At 38.6% G+C, this 18522-nt stretch overlaps 1 protein-coding gene across 1 annotated transcript in view; it reads right to left on the bottom strand.

Annotated features, from left to right (window-relative positions):
- The window catches only part of PRPSAP2 (phosphoribosyl pyrophosphate synthetase associated protein 2), a 1165642-nt gene extending 1157340 nt beyond the window's left edge, over positions 1-8302 (bottom strand). The window contains exon 1 of the mRNA XM_044089586.1: positions 7969-8302. The gene's annotated coding sequence lies outside the window, so the exon portion shown is untranslated. The remainder of the gene's footprint in view (positions 1-7968) is intronic.
- Positions 8303-18522: the final 10220 nt, after the last annotated feature.

The raw sequence follows: 18522 nt of genomic DNA, 5'->3' as shown, positions 1-18522 counted from the left end.
TATAGATGCATGGAATCAGGAATACCAGACAGGACAAAATACATCTGCAATAAAACTCTACAACAAAAGGAAAAAACTGCTGTCCAGGACCAAGAAGGAGCAGGTGCCCAATTGGAAGCAATCTCTCCTTAGCCTGAACAAGCAAATAAGGGCACTAGCGAAATCCTCTAATGCAAACTTAAGAGTCCAAATTAGTCACATCTACTAGAGAAAATCATAAGGTCTTCTTCACACGTCTGCAATCTCAAAAGGAAGCACCCGGATCCCAGATCTATTTTTGTCCTATGTATGGGTAATTAACAGGGCACTTGCCGCTTCGAGGAACGGAGTCTGGTGGCCTAAATCAAGTTAACAATTAAGACCTGCAACAGCCATAGAGTCACACATAAGTGTGACATTTTGCAAACCCATTTCTACTACAATTCATTATGTGTGTCATTCACACTAAAGGCACATTTTCTCATGGCAGCAGTGTCCTGTGTATTCTGACAAGTGCATGCTAAAACTGAACAATTCATCAGTCTTCACAAATGCATGGGCAAAGTGTTTCAAACAAAAGTACAAATATAAAGGAAGAGTGGCAAATTATCATATTTACATCAAAACATACTGCCGTGCATTAAACGTTTACAACAATTTAAAGGAAAACTCCACCTTAGAACTCAAAAAACATTTTTTTTTCATTGCACCTGTTTTCAGAGCTATTTTAATGCCTCAAAATCACTCCAAGTGCTTCTTTTACAATGTTAATGTATTTCTCTCAAAATGGCAAATGATGGGGCTTAATCTTTTCTTTTATTCTTTCTTCCCAGACTACATTTCAAGTCCACTTTATTATTACTTCCACTAGACATGTTCACCCTTTCTTTTTTCTATTTCATATTTATTTATACTTTGGTAATCAGCAAAATGAACTGGTCCCAGGACCCTTTTCAACCACAACTTTAGCTACACTAACAAAGAAAAGTATTAGATGCAGTCAGTAATACAAAGAAGGATCAAGGATACAGGAAAAGTATGTGTATTAAATAATTCCTGCCTGAATTGTCATTCTACTAGTGTACCACTGCTACAGGTGGTAAATTACATCTTGAGATAGGGCAGCCAGAAGCCCCCACCCCCACTCTATACTACATTAATCACTCTCGCTCTCCCAACCTCTTTAGAATCCTTCTTTTTGACTAAGCTCCCACCTTTCCCTTGTTTACTCCATCTGACTCCCTCTTACATCTGCCTGCATTTTTAGGCCTGTCCACTAGGTGGCACCCTTTACCCAGCCTCATTCTCTTCTCATCCTCTCTATTATATAGCTACTTACCCTATTTCTCTTATTATACCTGCATTGCTATTCTGTTCCCTCACCTTACTCTTTACTGCTACCTTTCCTAGATCACTTCTCACTGGCCTTTACCACATCTGACTTAAAACTTACCTTCACATATCAGTCCGGCTGATTGTTTCCTCTACTACTGCTCCAGTCTCTGTGTCTGCCCGCTCCGTTCGCCCTGCGGGATCACTCCGCTCCCCTCCCTGCCCCCAATTCACCCACCCCCAGGGGTCCTGCCCCCAAATTCACCCACCCCAAGGGGTCCTACTCATACTTTCTAACCACATCTCTTCCTATTACCCTCTACACATTTCCCATTGGCCAACTTCTCTTTCATCTCCCATCTCTGACCACTCCCCCTCCTTACTCCCCACTTCCCATCTCTGACCACTGCCCCTCCATACTCACCACTCCCTCCTATCTTTACACACTATCACCTTAAATACTTCCATCTCCACATATATACAACAAATAGATAATCCTTCCCAATGGCTAATCCAACCATCCATTTTCAAATTCTACTCTGCTTCACTGCTTTACCACTACCATTTCTAACCTTTGCCTATTTACTCTCCTCGTATGAGCACCCAATATATCCACACACTGACTACCCCAACCAACAAACCAACGCTCAACCCTTACCACACCTGCATAACCATGCAAACATAACATGCTCACCTAGCTACCTACTTGCAAAGTATCATAGAACACTACACCTCAAGAGAGTGTTACTTCTGTACAGCAAATTCCCTAACCCAAGCTATCTAGTACAACTCCTCACAGTAAAGAACGGTGATATTCATCCTAACCCTGGCCCAACAGCAACCCCCATCTCTCTCCAGAACCATAATCAATTATCCTCTTGCTAAACCATCCAACTCTCTCCTACTAGCTCATTTATTTATTTTACATTTGTTAACCGGGCTGGTCTAACTGGATACATATCCGTTTTCAGTAGAGGCCCGAGGAGAAAAGCTCCAATACACAATAGAAGTACATATTTAAATTGCAAGATTCAAAGTATTGTTACAACAAGAGAATACAGCTTACATATGCAGGAATGAAAATTTACATAGATGTTATATAAGACTAAAGGACAGACAGGAAATTATACACAGAACATTGAATTCGTTAAAGATACTGAAAAATAGACTGAAATCAGAGATTTTCCTTATTACTAAAAGGAAAGAGAAATTTTAGAGATCTGCAATTAGGAAAAAGGGCTAGTGAAGTGAACCTAGAAGTAAAGAGATATGTAGTTAGTCAGGTTCTCGACATGGGCATGTCCATTGTGTGGAGAGATATTCTTTAAGGTTAGCTTTGAAATGATAGGCGAAGAAGTAAGTCTAAGGTTGTTTGGCAGGAGTTCCACTGCTTGCCAATGGAATTTGCATAAAGGGCATCCCACCGAGTTTTTGCTTTAATGGTTAGGATCTGGATGCTGTTTGTTGAGCGGAGACGATTGACGTTAGTATTTGGATTTAGAATTTTGCGTACTGAGGGCTTTCTACCAGGAGGGTTGATAATTTTTTAAGCTTCAAGAGTTGGCTAAGTTTGAGGAGATTTGGCAGTTCCAACCAGCCAAGTCTTCGCAGATTAAGGCAATGATGGGTTCGATAAGGGGAACCTGTAATAAATCTGGCAATGTGGTTATAGGCAGAGAGAGCGTGTTAAGTTCACGTTTATTGAGAAAAGAGAGGATCGGGAAGCATAGAGGAGGGAAGAGAGGAGATGGAGTACGAGCAATAGTTAATTTGGTAGTGGGAGTTAGGAAGTTTTTAATTCTGTACATAGATCCTAGTTTTTTGTTAACAGACTTTACTGTTTGGGTAATGTGTATGTCAAATTTGAGCTTATGATCAATAGTGACACCTAGCAGTTTGGTACTGGTGACAGGGGTTATGAGGGTCCCATTAGTGGATTTAATATGAAAGGTTGTGTTGTTAGTGTTTGGGAGTTCTTTACCTAGAGGTGAGAAGACGTTGGGGAAGAAAAGTAATAGTTTGGTTTTAGATGGGTTAAGTAGAAGTTTTAAGTCAGTGAACCATTTTTCAACTAGTGCAAAACAATGTTGTGTGGTCATTTGGAGATTCGAGAGGGAGACGTCGGAGCAGATTAAGGTGGAGTCGTCGGCGTATTGTATACATCTTAATATACATAGTATTAACAACAAAGTAAGAACTCCTCCATGCCCTCTTAGAAGTGTACTCATTTGACATTATCTGCCCAATAGAAACATGGCTAAAACCTGTAATCAAAGATAATTAAATTATCCCACCTGGATAGAATATCCTAAGAATTGACAAAGTAGCTAAGAAAGGTGGTGGGGTTGGTATTCTATTTAAATCTGGCTTACAATACAACTGTAATCTACCTCTAGATTCCACTGTTGAGATTCTCATCTCTAAACTTGAACTTGACAATGCTAAATCAATCTATATTACCTGTATCTGCCCCCTGGAAATAACACAGCCACCATGGAAAATATCCTTTGCCGTCTATCCCAACACCTGCCTCAAGAAACCATAATCCTAGGCTACATAAATTTAGACTGGAATTCCAATTGCAGTAGCCTTCCTACCACCCACATAAACTTTATGGTTTCTCTCAAACCATTACCCCCGCCCCACCAGAATAAATAAAGCTAACAAGAAAGCAAGCATATTAGACTGGATTCCCACAATCATACTCACTACTATAATTCTGGAACCCTCCTTGATGATATAAATGACCACTCACTCACCTACATCATCAGGCATAAAGCCAATATTCCCACTCCAACCTCTATCAGACTTATTAGATCCAAAAATAAATTTAACCCCAATCTATTCCAAATGGAACTAAAAGCATGCAGTTGGGTTCCCTTAAAACACCTCCCTTTAGATGAAGTTGTTAATTTCTTTAATTCTACCTTCCTTGCCATTCTTAATCACCCTTCTCCAACCAGATCTATTAGAATTAAGACCAAGTCTGCCCCATGGCTTTCCTACGAAACCAAACACAAAATTCATCTTGGAAACAAATTTTGGGCCAAATGGAGAAGGACTAAAAGCCCTGTAGACCAACTAACCTTTAGGCAGCTAAGAAATGACACTAAGAAGGCCACACTTTCTGATAAACAAAACTACTACTTACGATATCAACAACACACAGAAATTCTGGGCTAGCATTAAGCAGCTACTCCACCCAGGTCAAGCTATTACACCAAACCCTCAAAATACAGACTGGAAAAATCCCATCCATACAGCTAATACCTTCAATACCTTCTTTACATATGCTATCCAAACACTAGCTAGTCAACTATCACCCAACACCTTCACACTACCTTCATACACCTCAACCCCACCAACTTTTCATTTCAAACCTGTCCCAACCACATATATTCAAACCATTTTGAATAAACTGAAACCATGCTCTCCTTCTGCAGACCTACTACCTTCTGAATATCTACAGTTATCATCCAAGGCTATTGCCTACCATATTTCCAAACCTAATCAACAGAACTATTACTGAAGGTTACATCCCTACCTTATGGAAAGTCTTGCGTATTATCCCCCTACATAAAGGTGGACATTCCACTGAGCTATCAAACTATCGCCCCATTGCCCTACTTTCTCCTTTAGCTAAAATTATGGAGAAATTTATCCATAGGCAATTACTCCACCACTTAATCGAAAACAATTTACTTTCCAACTGTCAACATTGTTTCAGACCCTCACACAGCACTACCACTGCCCTCCTTTCCTTTACTGACTACATTAACAGGCACCAAAACCTGAATAATCTTTCTTCTGCTCTATTTATCAACCTGTCTAAAGCATTTGACATGGTAAACCACCACATTCTCATAAGCATAATAAAATCTCTGTCATTAGACCCATTTTCCATAAAATGGTTCCAATCCTACCTTGACAAAACAACAGCAAGCAGTACTTTGGCATAACACTTTATCCACCCATCTACCCGTTACCTTAGGTGTCCCTCAGGGGTCCATACTAGGACCTCTTCACTTCTCTATATTTATTAATGACCTTCATCTAGCTATCCCACAAGCCACTTGCATACAATATGCCGACGCCAGACTTATGCTCAGCTACATCCTCCCATGACCTTCACTCTCACCCAGAAGGTATTCAACATAGCTGAACAATGGTTCACTCAGCATTGCCTTCATTTGAACCCAAATTAAACCAAACTCCTCCTCTTCACTCCTACTCAAAAGTCCCCTCCTCTTCATTTCTCTGTGACATCTACCAATGGTACTATAATATCTCCAGACTCTACCACCAAACTACTAGGTGTCACCATCGACAATCTGAACTTGACATCCACATCAGCAATGCTATAAAGACAGTCAACAAAAAAACTAGCACTCTCTATAGGATTAAACCCTTCCTTTCTCCTACTGCCAAAACTACTATAGCTCACACTCCTTTATGCCTCACCCATTTTTACTAATCTATCCAAGAATAACCTCAGCAAACTGGAAATGTCCTATAACAACATTGCAAGATTTGCTACAGGCAACCTATTTCGAACCCACCATTGTATAAATTTAAAATCAGCTAGGATGGTTCGAACTACAACACCCGATTAAATTTCATTGACTAACCATTGCCCACAACATTCTTTATAAACCTTCTAATACTCAAAGTTTATCTAGTCTCTTCACCCCCTATAAAAATCTGAAGTCCTTATGCTCATCACACAAACTGCTTGTACACACCTCTAAACCCAATAACAGGTATGGGTTCGAACTACAACACCCGATTAAATTTCATTGACTAACCATTGCCCACAACATTCTTTATAAACCATCTAATACTCAAAGTTTATCTAGTCTCTTCACCCCCTATAAAAATCTGAAGTCCTTATGCTCATCACACAAACTGCTTGTACACACCTCTAAACCCAATAACAGGTATGGGGATTCTCTCTTCTCTAATACTGTAGGTAAATCCTGGAATCTTCTCCCCCAATGACCTCTCCTCACTCACCTCTTTATCTCTCTTCAAAAACAGACAAACTTTACCTCAAATCATACTGGCTCTGCCCCTGTTCCAAACCCTCTACAAACTTGACTTGCCTATCCAGTGCTTACTATCCACAGTTATATCTTCCTTCTTATATTTTTCTTATCTACCTTTTTTATATTATTTCTATCCTCTGTATATACCTTTTTTTTTTTAAGTAAATCCATAGTAACATCACTACACAACTGATTTCCCTTTCCTACTACTGACAACCTGTATTATGTCTCTGTACATTCAATTTGCACTGTTTATGACTCTTGACCTCATTGTACATCCTGTTATAACCTCTATGCTGTACTGCACGTTACCATTGTTGATGATTTTTACTATTATAATTGCTATTTTTATTATAATATTAGATTTTTGTTGCTGGTACTTGTATTTGATAATGTCTTGGAGCTTATCTCCATGGGCCTCTACTGAAAATGGACATATATCCAGTTAGACTAGCCCGGTCAACAAATGTAAAATTAAATTAAAAAAAAAAATACTGACAAAGACATTAGCTATATGTTGCACATGCAGTCTTTGTGAATGTTTGACAGTGACCAAGTAAAACATTAAGTAACATTTACTAGAATGTACACATTATGTTGTTTATAAACTGTGCACACAACATGTTGATAGAGAAGTCAGAAAATATTTTTTCTTGTGACACACAAATCTCTGATACTACATTTAAGTTATCTTAACTATTATAAATAACCAACATTTAAACCTTAGCATTTCATTATTGCGTTGCTGCTTATGTAATTTTTTCAAGAATGTTATTGCGTTTAAACCCGACTGATCCAATTGCTTTATGAAAGGGGAGTGTCAAGTTCTCCTCCCCTCTGCAATAAAAACAGTGAAAACAATTCCATGGCTTTCTGTCTTTTTCATATCAGCTGCTGTGTTCCGGTCATCAGTAGTATTAATTGCCTAAGACTGACAGCAGTACCCGACAGGGTAAACTACAGATTTAACTGTGGCTATGAACCGTCATGCAGGTGGAGTCGAACTCCTCTGCAAAGTGTCGAGTAGGTTTAGCTTAAAAAGGTGTGTGCTTTCCCTTCCTTTGACTTCAGTGCAAGGAAACAGTTTAAAAAGTACATGCGGGTTTCTGGTACCTACACAATACTGGAACCATGCTGCAGGAAGAAAAGAAACCCAAAGATTGAAAAATACACACAAAAAAAAATACAAAAGTTGGCATCTAACAATGTACAATTATTGCAATATTTACAGAACGGTTTTAAAGAAAAATAATGCACGGATTTTTTACAGCATATACAAAACTAACGTGCAGTTACAAGCACTCGGAACCACAACACTACAAGCACAATGCCATTATAAATGAAATCCAACAAATTCATCATTACTACGATACTATCAACACCATAAAACCGTTTATGGACACTCAAAACCAAATGCACACATTTACAATGCTTGGTGTACCACCATGACTGCAATTACATCTCATCTGTCAGGAGAAAAAGGTCCCTCTAACAGTACAACAATCCATTAACAACGATCGAAATCACAGCGCTGTCAGAACTTACATAAAAAAGCAAACATATAACTATTTTAAAACTAACACATAGCAAGTGTCAATATTAAAAAGCTCACCTTTTAGTCTGGTTTCTTCTTCTATTCAGCACTTTTCAGAACACTGTCCATGCAAACAGTAAGACTAAGGCTGATACTGAAATTAGTTACAAAGCTGCCAGGCGCTCTCCGCGTAGTTTCCGGGGAAAAGTGAACACCTGGCACTAACTATATTAGTCCAACATATACTCACAAGATTAGAAAAACATCGCTAACGCCTCAAGATACATAGGCATATAAATTTAACAAAAAAAAATTTAATTATCTTTTAATAAGATACTATACCAACCAACAGCGAAAAGAATACACAAACCACTTAACCCTCAAAGCCTGCACGTTACTCTGTTAATGAACGTCATCACGCAATAAGACGTACAGAAGCTGAGCAAATGAAATCATAGAATTGATACTGCAAGTACCCAATCAGCAACATATAGGTTTTGTTGAAGTGCAGCGTAGTAGCCTGTTCCGGGTATTTGGGACATTAAATAGTACATTGTTCATATTTCGCTATGCTTGTTTATTAGTTTTCAGTCAGTAGATATTTCCTCTTCTCGTTATCCGTGGTACATGTATTGTCTGCGATAGGATACTGTTTTTTTTTTTAATCACGGAAACACATGTAGGGTAATCGTCTCAATACGTGCCCTATACGTATACCTCACCCGCTGTAATTTAGTCAGTATCTGCTAAGTGGGATATTTTGCTAGGTTTTGTTGTTGGACCAACCCTTCATTGGCTATCCACCTACAATATCTGTTTCCTATTTTTGCGCATGGAGTTGGAGTGTCATTATAACAGTGACAATCAATTAGAGACAATGTTCTCACCACTGAGAGGCTAGTTCTCTTAACATTTTTACTTTGTTATCAAACTGATATTACAATTGTTTGTAAAACATTACTGTTGCTCTCTGGATTTTGAAATATTTAGAATAAAGTTTTATTTTAAAACAGCAGGGATATATTTTTCATGTGGCACAATTATTGTATGCGTATATAAATACGCGCACCACGTGTCTACATGCATGTATATACTGTGTATGTAAAATATATGTGTGTGTATATACATACATCCATACTCTACCCCTTTTCCCATTTTTGCACATGGGGTCGGGGTGTCACTTCAACAGTAACAATCAAGCCAAGCTTTACACCGCCAAGTGGCTAGCCCTGCTACGGTAGTACATCCATGGACAGACTAGGGTTGCCACCTTTTCAAATGGCCAAAGTGGGACATTTTCGGGACACACATCAGATTTTACAGGCAGACACATACCCACAGTCAGTACAAAGGATAGAACTTAACTTTTTTTTCCTAAATAAAAGCTTATTCTTTTAGCAGTTTAGTTGCTTATTCTGTTTCTTGTAACATTTAGGTAGTTTAGATACAGAAATAACTATTTTATGCAACTATTACATAAGTATGGGACATAATTATGTCCTACAATCTCAGGACATTTGCCATTTTTAATATTTTTTGTCAGGACACAACTACCAAAGAGGGACTGTCCCCTGCAAAGTGGGACAGGTGGTAACCCTAGGACAGACAAACAGATACAAATAAATGTGCATACGTGCAAAGTGTATTTGTAGCTGTACAACATTATCTGTAATTCATTAGCTGTCTGCTGAACTTGCTAGATATGTATTTAGTGTGTGATATTGCAATGCTAACATTGTAATTTCACTTAATGTATATATGCTAATTGCTACAAGTGGAGCTTTTCTCCCCCAGTAGCTGCTGACAATAGGCATGTAGTTCAGCTTGGCAAACTGATATTGTAAGTAAATACATATATGTGCAATTGTGCATATGTATGTCTAGATAGAAACACATTATATATAAAGATATATACGTACTGTCAGTACGTATGTGTGCATGATGATATGTACACATATTTTAATGTTTATTGGATAGCAATTTCGCTGCACAGCAAGAGGTTCACTGGTTAAATTCTCAGCCGGGGTGCCTTCTGTGTGGCATTTGCATGCCCTCCCTGTGTTGGCATGGATTTCCTCCTGGAGCTGCAGTTTCCTCCCACTCTACAAAGACATGCAGTAGATGGAATGGACACTCTAAATTAGCACATAGGAGTGAATGTGCGTGCGAATGTGTGGTGTGGAAGAACCACCGTAGCAGAGCTAGCCATCCGATGGTGTAAACCTTGGCTGTACATGATTATCACTGCTCAAGTGACACCCTGATCATGTGCAAAAATGGGTAAAAAAGGAGTTGTAGATGGATGTAAAATACAAATCATGTACATGTATAAACTCTCTCTCAGTGTTAGTAAATATATATACAGTGGATATAAAAAGTGTACACATCCCTGTTAAAATGCCAGGTTTTTGTGATATAAAAAAATGAGACCACAATAAATCATTTGGAAACTCTTCCCACCTTTAATGTGACCTATAACCTGTACAATTCAATTGAAAAACAAACAAGTCTGTTAGGGGAAAAATATAAAAAAATAAAAAATGTACAATAAGCTGGTTGCATAAGTGTGCATACCCTTAAACTAATACATTGTTGAAGCATCTTTTGATTTAATTACAACATTCAGTCTTCTTGGTTAGGAGTCTAACAGCATGGTGCATCTTGACATGTCAATGTTTGCCCACTCTTCCTTGCAAAAGCCCACCAAATCTGTCAGATTGCGAGGGCATCTCTTGTGCACAGCCCTCTTCAGGTCACCCCACAGATTTTCAATTGGATTTAGGTCTGGGCACTGGTTGGGTCATTCCAAAGCTTTAATTTTCTTCTGGTGAAGCCATTCTTTTGTTGATTTGGATGTATGCTTGAGGTCACTGTCGTGTTGAAAGGTGAAATTCCTCTTCATCTTCATCTTTCTAGCAGACGCCTGAAGGTTTTGGGCCAAAAGTGACTGGTATTTGGAACTGTTCATAATTCCCTCCATCTTGACTAAAGCCCCATTCCAGCTGAAGAAAAGCAACCCCAAAGCATGATACTGTCACCACCATGCATCACTGTGGGGATGGTGTTCTTTTGGTGATGCAAACTGTTGTTTTTGCACCAAACATACTTTTGGAATTGTGGCCAGAAAGTTCAAGCTTGGTATCTTCAGACCATGACACATTTTCCCACATTCTTCTGGGAGACGTGATGTATTGTTTTGCAAATTTTAGCTGGGCCTGGATGTTTTTCTGTGAAAGAAAAGTCTTCCATCTTGCAACCCTACCCCATAGTCCAGACATATGGAGAATACGGGAGATTGTTGTCACATGTAGCACACAACCAGTACTTGCCAGAAATTCCTGCAGCTCCTTCAGTGTTGCTGTAGGTCTTGTGGCAGCCTCCCTGACCATTTTTCATCTTGCCTTTTCATCAATTTTGGAGGGACGTCCAGTTCTTTGCTACGTCACTGTTGTACCATATTTTCTCCACTTTTTGATGATTGTCTTCACTGTGTACCATGGTATATCCAATGCTGTGGATATTTTTTTATACCCTTCTCCTGACTGATACCTTTCGACAATGAGATCCCTTTGATAACTTTGTAAGCTCTCTGCGAACCATGGCTTTTGCTGTAGCAGGCACCTGAGTAAATGTCAGGAAAATTCTACTAAGACAGCTGAACTTTATTTGGGGTTAATCAGAGTCTCTTTAATTGATGGCAGGTGTGTACCCAAGAAGACTGAATGCTGTAATTAAATCAAAAGATGCTTCAACAAAGTATTAGTTTAAGGGTGTGCACTCTTATGTGACCAGCTTATTGTACATTTTTTATATTTTTTCCCCTAACAGATTTGTTTGTTTTTCAATTGAATTGTACAGGTTATAGGTCACATTAAAGGTGGGAAAAGTTTTTGAAATGATTTATTGTGGTTTCATTTTTTTATATTACAAAAACCTGTCATTTTAACAGGGGTGTGTACACTTTTTATATCCAATATATATATATATATATATATATATATATATATATAAATAAAAGTGACCATATCTATATGTGTGTATATAAATATAGCATTATTTGTGCATACACATATATATATATATATATATATATATATATATATATATATATGTGTGTGTGTGTGCTTTGTGTGTGTGCATTCTGTATATATTACTGTAACCACTATGTGTAACACTGTTTCTACTTCTGTACCAATTATTGTTTAATTTTTTTCTGCATCTATGTTCTTGTCGGAGATTTTCTCCCCGGGCCTCCACTGAAAATGGGCTCTTTTAGGCCCAGTGGACTTTCCCGGTAAACAAATGGAGGAATAAATAAATAAATAATAAATAAATATGTGTGTGTGTGTGTATATATCTATATATATATATATATATATATATATATATATATATATATATATATATATATATATATATATATAATTTATTCACAAATAGTCAACTATTACATAATCACACTCAAAAACAGTGACTATGCAATAGATGACTGCATACACTAAACAGCCACACACACACAAATGCAAATGTAAGAAAAACAGCTTTGCACTTGTGATCCTTAAAAAAAAAAAAAAAAAAAAAAAAGACAAAGGAACAGGACAAGCAGCTCAAAAGTGATTCCTACAAGCAAATCCTCAAATCAGGTCTTCAAACAAATTTGAAGCTCCGTTTCTGTCAACTGTCTGACTTGTCAGCAAAATGAAATACAATATATGTATATTCCTAGGTGATTACTAGGCTAATGGCACAAAAGCCTTTACAAACCTATCTAATAATACCCAGGATATGATAATATTATATCGTAATTCTCCAGATATGGGTTGGGATAGTATCAGGGCAGTGGGTCTTTAGGTGTTGAAACCCTGAGTCATTTTACAGACTGCCTCTGTCAGTAAGGGACAAGGGCAGTACCTCAGAAGTGAATTTACAGTCCCCCATCTATTTATCCAAATTCTTTTTGAAGAGCATGAGGGATGCACTGTATTTTACGAAGATGGGAAGTTTATTCCATAGATAAGGTAACTTTTGGGATACGAATCTATCACTCTAGCAAGTTCTGTTAGTCACAAATAAGGTTCAGGTCCATGGAACATGTTGCCCTTGTATAAATTTTTCTTGTGAACATGTAACATTTTCATCTAGGCTGGATCAGAGAATGCCTTGTAGGTCAGGCATAAGTCCCCTCTCAATAAATGATATGAGACAGAGTAAAAGGGTAGCATCTTTAGTCAGTCTGCATAAAACATGTGTTTTACTCTTTCTATTTTTTTTTTATTGAGAAACCTCTGGGACTGCTCCATTTGGTGTAAGTGCCTGGTTAGGTACATGCAGAAGGGAGCATTGTACTTGATTATGGGCCTGATGAGGGCTAAGTACAATGGCACCGTGACTTCTTTTGATTTTCAAGCCATGCCTTTACTTATAAGTTGAGCCACACAGAAGGATTTCCTCACTACTGTAGCCACCCAGTGGTCAAAGTTTAGGTTACTCTCTGTCTGTGTTCCTAGGTCCCTCATCACTGGCTGTACTTTTAGGGGTGTGCTATTGATATTATAATTTGCAGGGATATCCGATTTACCAAAGGGTATGATTATGCCTTTTTTAGCATTTAGTCTCAGACCATGGTTTTGGAACCAGTTGTTTGTCATTTTTAGGCCTGTTTCTAGGATGTCAGAATCATTTGGGGATTCAGTGATTGCTCCCAGCTTACAGTCGTCAGCAAACTTGGTGAGCCAGAGGCCCCCAACATTGGCCTTCACTTCAGAGAAGTATATACCAAGCAGGAGGGGACCCAATGCTGATCCCTGTGGGACATTGCTAGTAACAGGTTTCATATCAGAAGTGGATTCACCTATCCAGACAACATGTGTCCTGTCAGTGAGTCAGTCTGATGATACAGGGCTTTACACCTAACTCAGTAAGTTTATTTATGATCCCTGAGTGGGAGATCATGTGGAAAGCTTTGGCCAGGTCAAAATAAGCAGTGTGTACCATTTTACTTTCATCCATAGCCCTGGTAACTTTCTCGAAGAAGTCCACCAGATTTAGCAAGCAAGAACTCCCTTTGACAAAGCCAAATTGGGTCTGGTCCAGTTTTTGGAGAGTTCCTATGTTGTTATTGATCAGGTCCATGATAATTCTCTCATGTTTTGGTCCAGTCTAGCAGTATAGTTCTCCTTTATGAACACTGAGACACCTCCTCCCTTTGTTTTATCCAGAGCTGATGGGGTAGAAATGTATGAAAGGCATTGTAACCTCTGATAGCTGGGGTGCTTTCTATGGTTCTGAACCATGTTTCTGTGGATGCCCATATGTCTATGTTATCCAGAGTGAGGAGTGCTTCCAGGAAGTGCAGGTTTTATTTAAACTCCTAGCACTAAGCAGCAGTACCTTTAGGTATTTGTGAGTGATTTTTGTTATGCTGGAGGGTTTAACTACTTGGCACAGCCTAAAAAAGGCACTATGGGAATAAATAATGTTTTTGCCAGTATCCGAAAGCCAAGTGGTGACAAGTGCAAACCATCTCTGGCAAAGCACCGTGGTCTATTGATCATGTCTCCCCAAGCCGACAGATATTGGATCCCCTTGTTGTGACAAAAGAAACTAAGCTAGTTGTTGAAGTCAATCATTTTTGCTGGTACTGTGGAATCATTATATGTGAAGATAGGATGCTATTCAAGGCTAGATTCATACCCACCTGGGACACATATTCAGAGAGCTCCATCATGTGTCTCTTCATATAGTCCAGTGAGGTATGTCTTAGGTAATTTAAGTCCACATGGACTATGACCATGTCATACTGGTACTTGTGGTTTAAAGACCTAAGTGCAAGCATAATCTGTCAGATCCTGGCTCCAGACAGACAGCTTATTGACATTTGATTGCTAGGAAATCCAACTGGGCAGGAGCCCATTTTCAATGAAGGCCAAGGAAGAAAAGTTTCAAAGTATTACAAAACATTTTAAGAACAATAATTTTACAATCTTTAAAAATAATACAACAACTGAAGTTTAAATAATTATATCAAATTAAGCTTAATATGAAAACATTGGTCAAGAATACATGCGGTGGTGGTGGTGCTGTGGTAGCATTGTCGCCTCACAGTAAGACGCTGTCCGGTTCGATTCTTAGCTAGAGCGTCTTCTGCGTGGAGACATGCGTGAATGGGCGTACCTTCGTTGAAGGTTGTGCGTCAGGGCTGGTAACTTGGCACGTAAAAATCAACTGCCAATCATTAGCAGACCAGAGTTCCGCTGTGGCGACCCCTAACCGGGAAAAGCCGAAAGACACAAACATACAAGTTATATTACAATGATTTAATATTTAGAGAAATTTAACCAGTTCATAAAATTAAAGATACGTTAGTGCAATGCAAACAAGAATTGCTACATGAATTGAGAGAAAGCAGGCTTATGGTCTATTTAATGAGAAAAAACAGGATGCAGAAATTAATAAAAGTAAGGAAGTGAGTGAAGAAGGGAGAGTAAGGAGGTGTAAGGTCTGAATAGGTATGTGATCACATTTATGGGTTTGGTTTATCCTGGTGTTGAGCAAGAAAAGAGCCAGCCTTTGGCTAGGAAGTCTTTCAGAATGGTTTTGAAGGATGAGAGGGACAGTGTTGACCAGATTGATACAGATAAGGAGTCTGACAAGCCTCCACGGACCAGTAATCAAGGAGCCTCAATCCTCACCACTGGCAACAGAGGATGACAAGTACACACACAGTATTTCCATATGCAGCTCTCTGCATCAAGTGCAATTTCCCATAAGAGCACACAGAAACCACATTCAGTCCGGGGCTTGTTTCTCCTTCCTCCAGATCCCCAATAAGACTCCCCACTGGCACAGCTATAGAGTTGAGATCCCAACTGAGTGACCAAGCCAAGACCTCCAGCACCCTCTCTGTTCAACCAGTGCATCATGTCCCTGCCCAAGTAGCTGACACACACACACACACACACACACACACACACACACACACACACACACACACACACACACACACATATTCTTTGAGGTTTGATTTGCACACACACAAGCACACAGACACACACACACACACACACACACACACACACACACACACACACACACACACACACACACACACACACACACACAACCTGGAACAAGTTTAATAGCTATGCCCCCTTCTTCCCAGACTATAAGATAGTTATTACTGCCACCAGTCATTTCTTATCAGCTACTTTAAGGCCCTTAACAAAGGGTGTCCAATTTTACTGTATAATATTAATATTAATACCAATGGTAGTTTGACCAAGAGCAATGCTATGGAGTGGCCCACACAGTGTCACCTAATAAACATGTAAGTACTCTCAAAACTTAAATATCTCTATACAGATCAGCCACAATAAAAGGTTTAAATATATTTAATAATAAATAAAAGAGCAAGACAATACTAAATATATATTCACAGTGACATCAGAGTTCAAAACGACAGGAAATATTTAAAATAACATTGCAGTACAGGCTCACACAATTAAAGAAAAACATCTAAACTAAACATTACTATATTCCTGACTGTATCTAAGAGAGTTATACTGTACAATAGAAACTCATTAGAGCAAGGTAGATGTTACGGTGAATGGTTTTTGTCAGGTCCAAGACTGAATACAAAATGCTCTGTCTCACTAAGAGACTTCTCAAAATAATATCTCAAATATTACTGCTGGAATACCTTGTCGGCTGACATCACTTCTTGTCATCTGACTTCTAGTTCCCAGGCCAAAACCCCCATTGCTAGAAGCTGGCAGCATTTAGCATATACCTGTAAAAATATACAGACAAGGAGTTTCCTCAGATCTTCAGCAGATGCTGGAAGGCATAAAACAATTGCATTCCTTCATGCTTCAAATGTAGGAATTAGGTCACTCCAAGGACAATACATAAAGCTTCCTAGCACAGACTCTGTGTCTCTAGCTGCATTGAACACTTTATGGCATAGCCTATAAAGAAATTCAATGTCAGATATTTTTTTCTAAAGTCTGCAGGACTGAGGTTAACCTCCTGTATTTCAGTTTCCACTGTTAGAATACATACAGTTAAAATAGTGCATGTACATTTCTGTTCTCTTCCAGTAGGGCACACTGTGGATACATTTTAAGCACGATCACTTTACAAAATGCCTTTTCAACACAAACATCTGTACAGAGCAGTTTAATATGCACATGACATACAGTTCTAATATATTTGTAACACAAGCATCTTATATAAATCATATCAATATTCATTATTGACATATAATTATTTACAAAATTCCAGCTGACTGTGCTGTCAGTATCTCCTTTCATCACACTTATTTCCCCCCTCGAAGATTCAAGCTAGTTTTTCAAGTGACCCTTGAGAAATGTTGTTTGAGAGGAATGAGCCTATCTTGGAATACATTACCCCATTCCCTTTTGTCGTTCGTCTAGTCAGGACACAATAGACGAGGCTTTGTGGGTTCTGTTCTGCCAGCTTTATTATGTACAAACACATCAGGATTGAGCCTTAATACTTTAACTTGGGTAAACTTGTAAACAAACTACCTATTACATTCATACATGTTCACTCTCTGGCTGCACTCTCAAAATGGCACTGACTATCGCACATGCTCTCTATTTATATATGCACGTTCAGTCCTTGAAATGCTTCTTAAAGAGACAGCACACACACTCTGTGCTACATCCTCCCTATTTGAGAAATAAGTCATGCAATGTTAAAAACAGTAACTGACATGCAATCAATATACATCATTCTTGGCCATGCAAATATACTGAATTAAATACACATATATACAGTTAAGTCCAGGTCGCTGTGTATTTAACACTAGGTTTGGAAAAACAACCAAATCATGTGAAATAGGAATTAGAATCAGATTTAGCAACTGGGACTGTCTCAGTGGGATGTTCAACTTTTGGGACATCAGGAACATCATCAGAAATGGAAGTAGAAGTTAAGACATGTTCTGGAACAGGAACATTGTCTAGTTCACTCCGAGATCTAGAGTCTGTATCATAGGAATGATATTCCAATATTGATTCTGATATAGGAAGAAGATGTCTGCGATTTCTTCTGTACCCCACACCCTCAGATTCTACAAAGTAGGATCTCAGCTCAGGGCATATACCTGTAACTTGACCAATCCGGTGGAAACCTTTCACTGTTCATATCCTCACTGTCTCTCCTTCTTTCAATGGACGAAGAAATCTGCTCAATTTATCATAGCTGGACTTCTGGAAAGAACACTTTCTGAATACTTGAGCTGTAATTGCCTTGTCATTCTTAGCTTTAGGCCTCAACAAATTGGAACTGATAGGCAGTGTTGTTCTGGTTTGCCTAGATAAAAGTCTGAGCAGGCGAGCCAAGTATATCGTCACAGGGTATGTTTCTGCGATTAAGTAAATTCAAATAAACATTGGTATTGTCATGCTTTGACCGCTCAGGTAATTGCTTTGTACTCTGCACTGCATGTTCAGCTCGACCATTTGACTGTGGATATTCTGGACTACTAGTAACATGTACAAAGTCCCATTCTCTTGTAAATTTACAAAGCAATTGACTAGTAAATTGAGTACCATTGTCAGAAATAACTTTGTGTGGACTACCATGGACTGAAAAATGAAGTTTCAA

The sequence above is a fragment of the Protopterus annectens genome, chromosome 12.part0 (assembly GCF_019279795.1).
Source record: "Protopterus annectens isolate FY-2018-M chromosome 12.part0, PAN1.0, whole genome shotgun sequence".
Taxonomy (NCBI): domain Eukaryota; kingdom Metazoa; phylum Chordata; order Ceratodontiformes; family Protopteridae; genus Protopterus; species Protopterus annectens.
The sequence above is the reverse complement of the archived record's forward strand: the minus strand, read 5'-3'. Positions and strand labels throughout refer to the sequence as shown.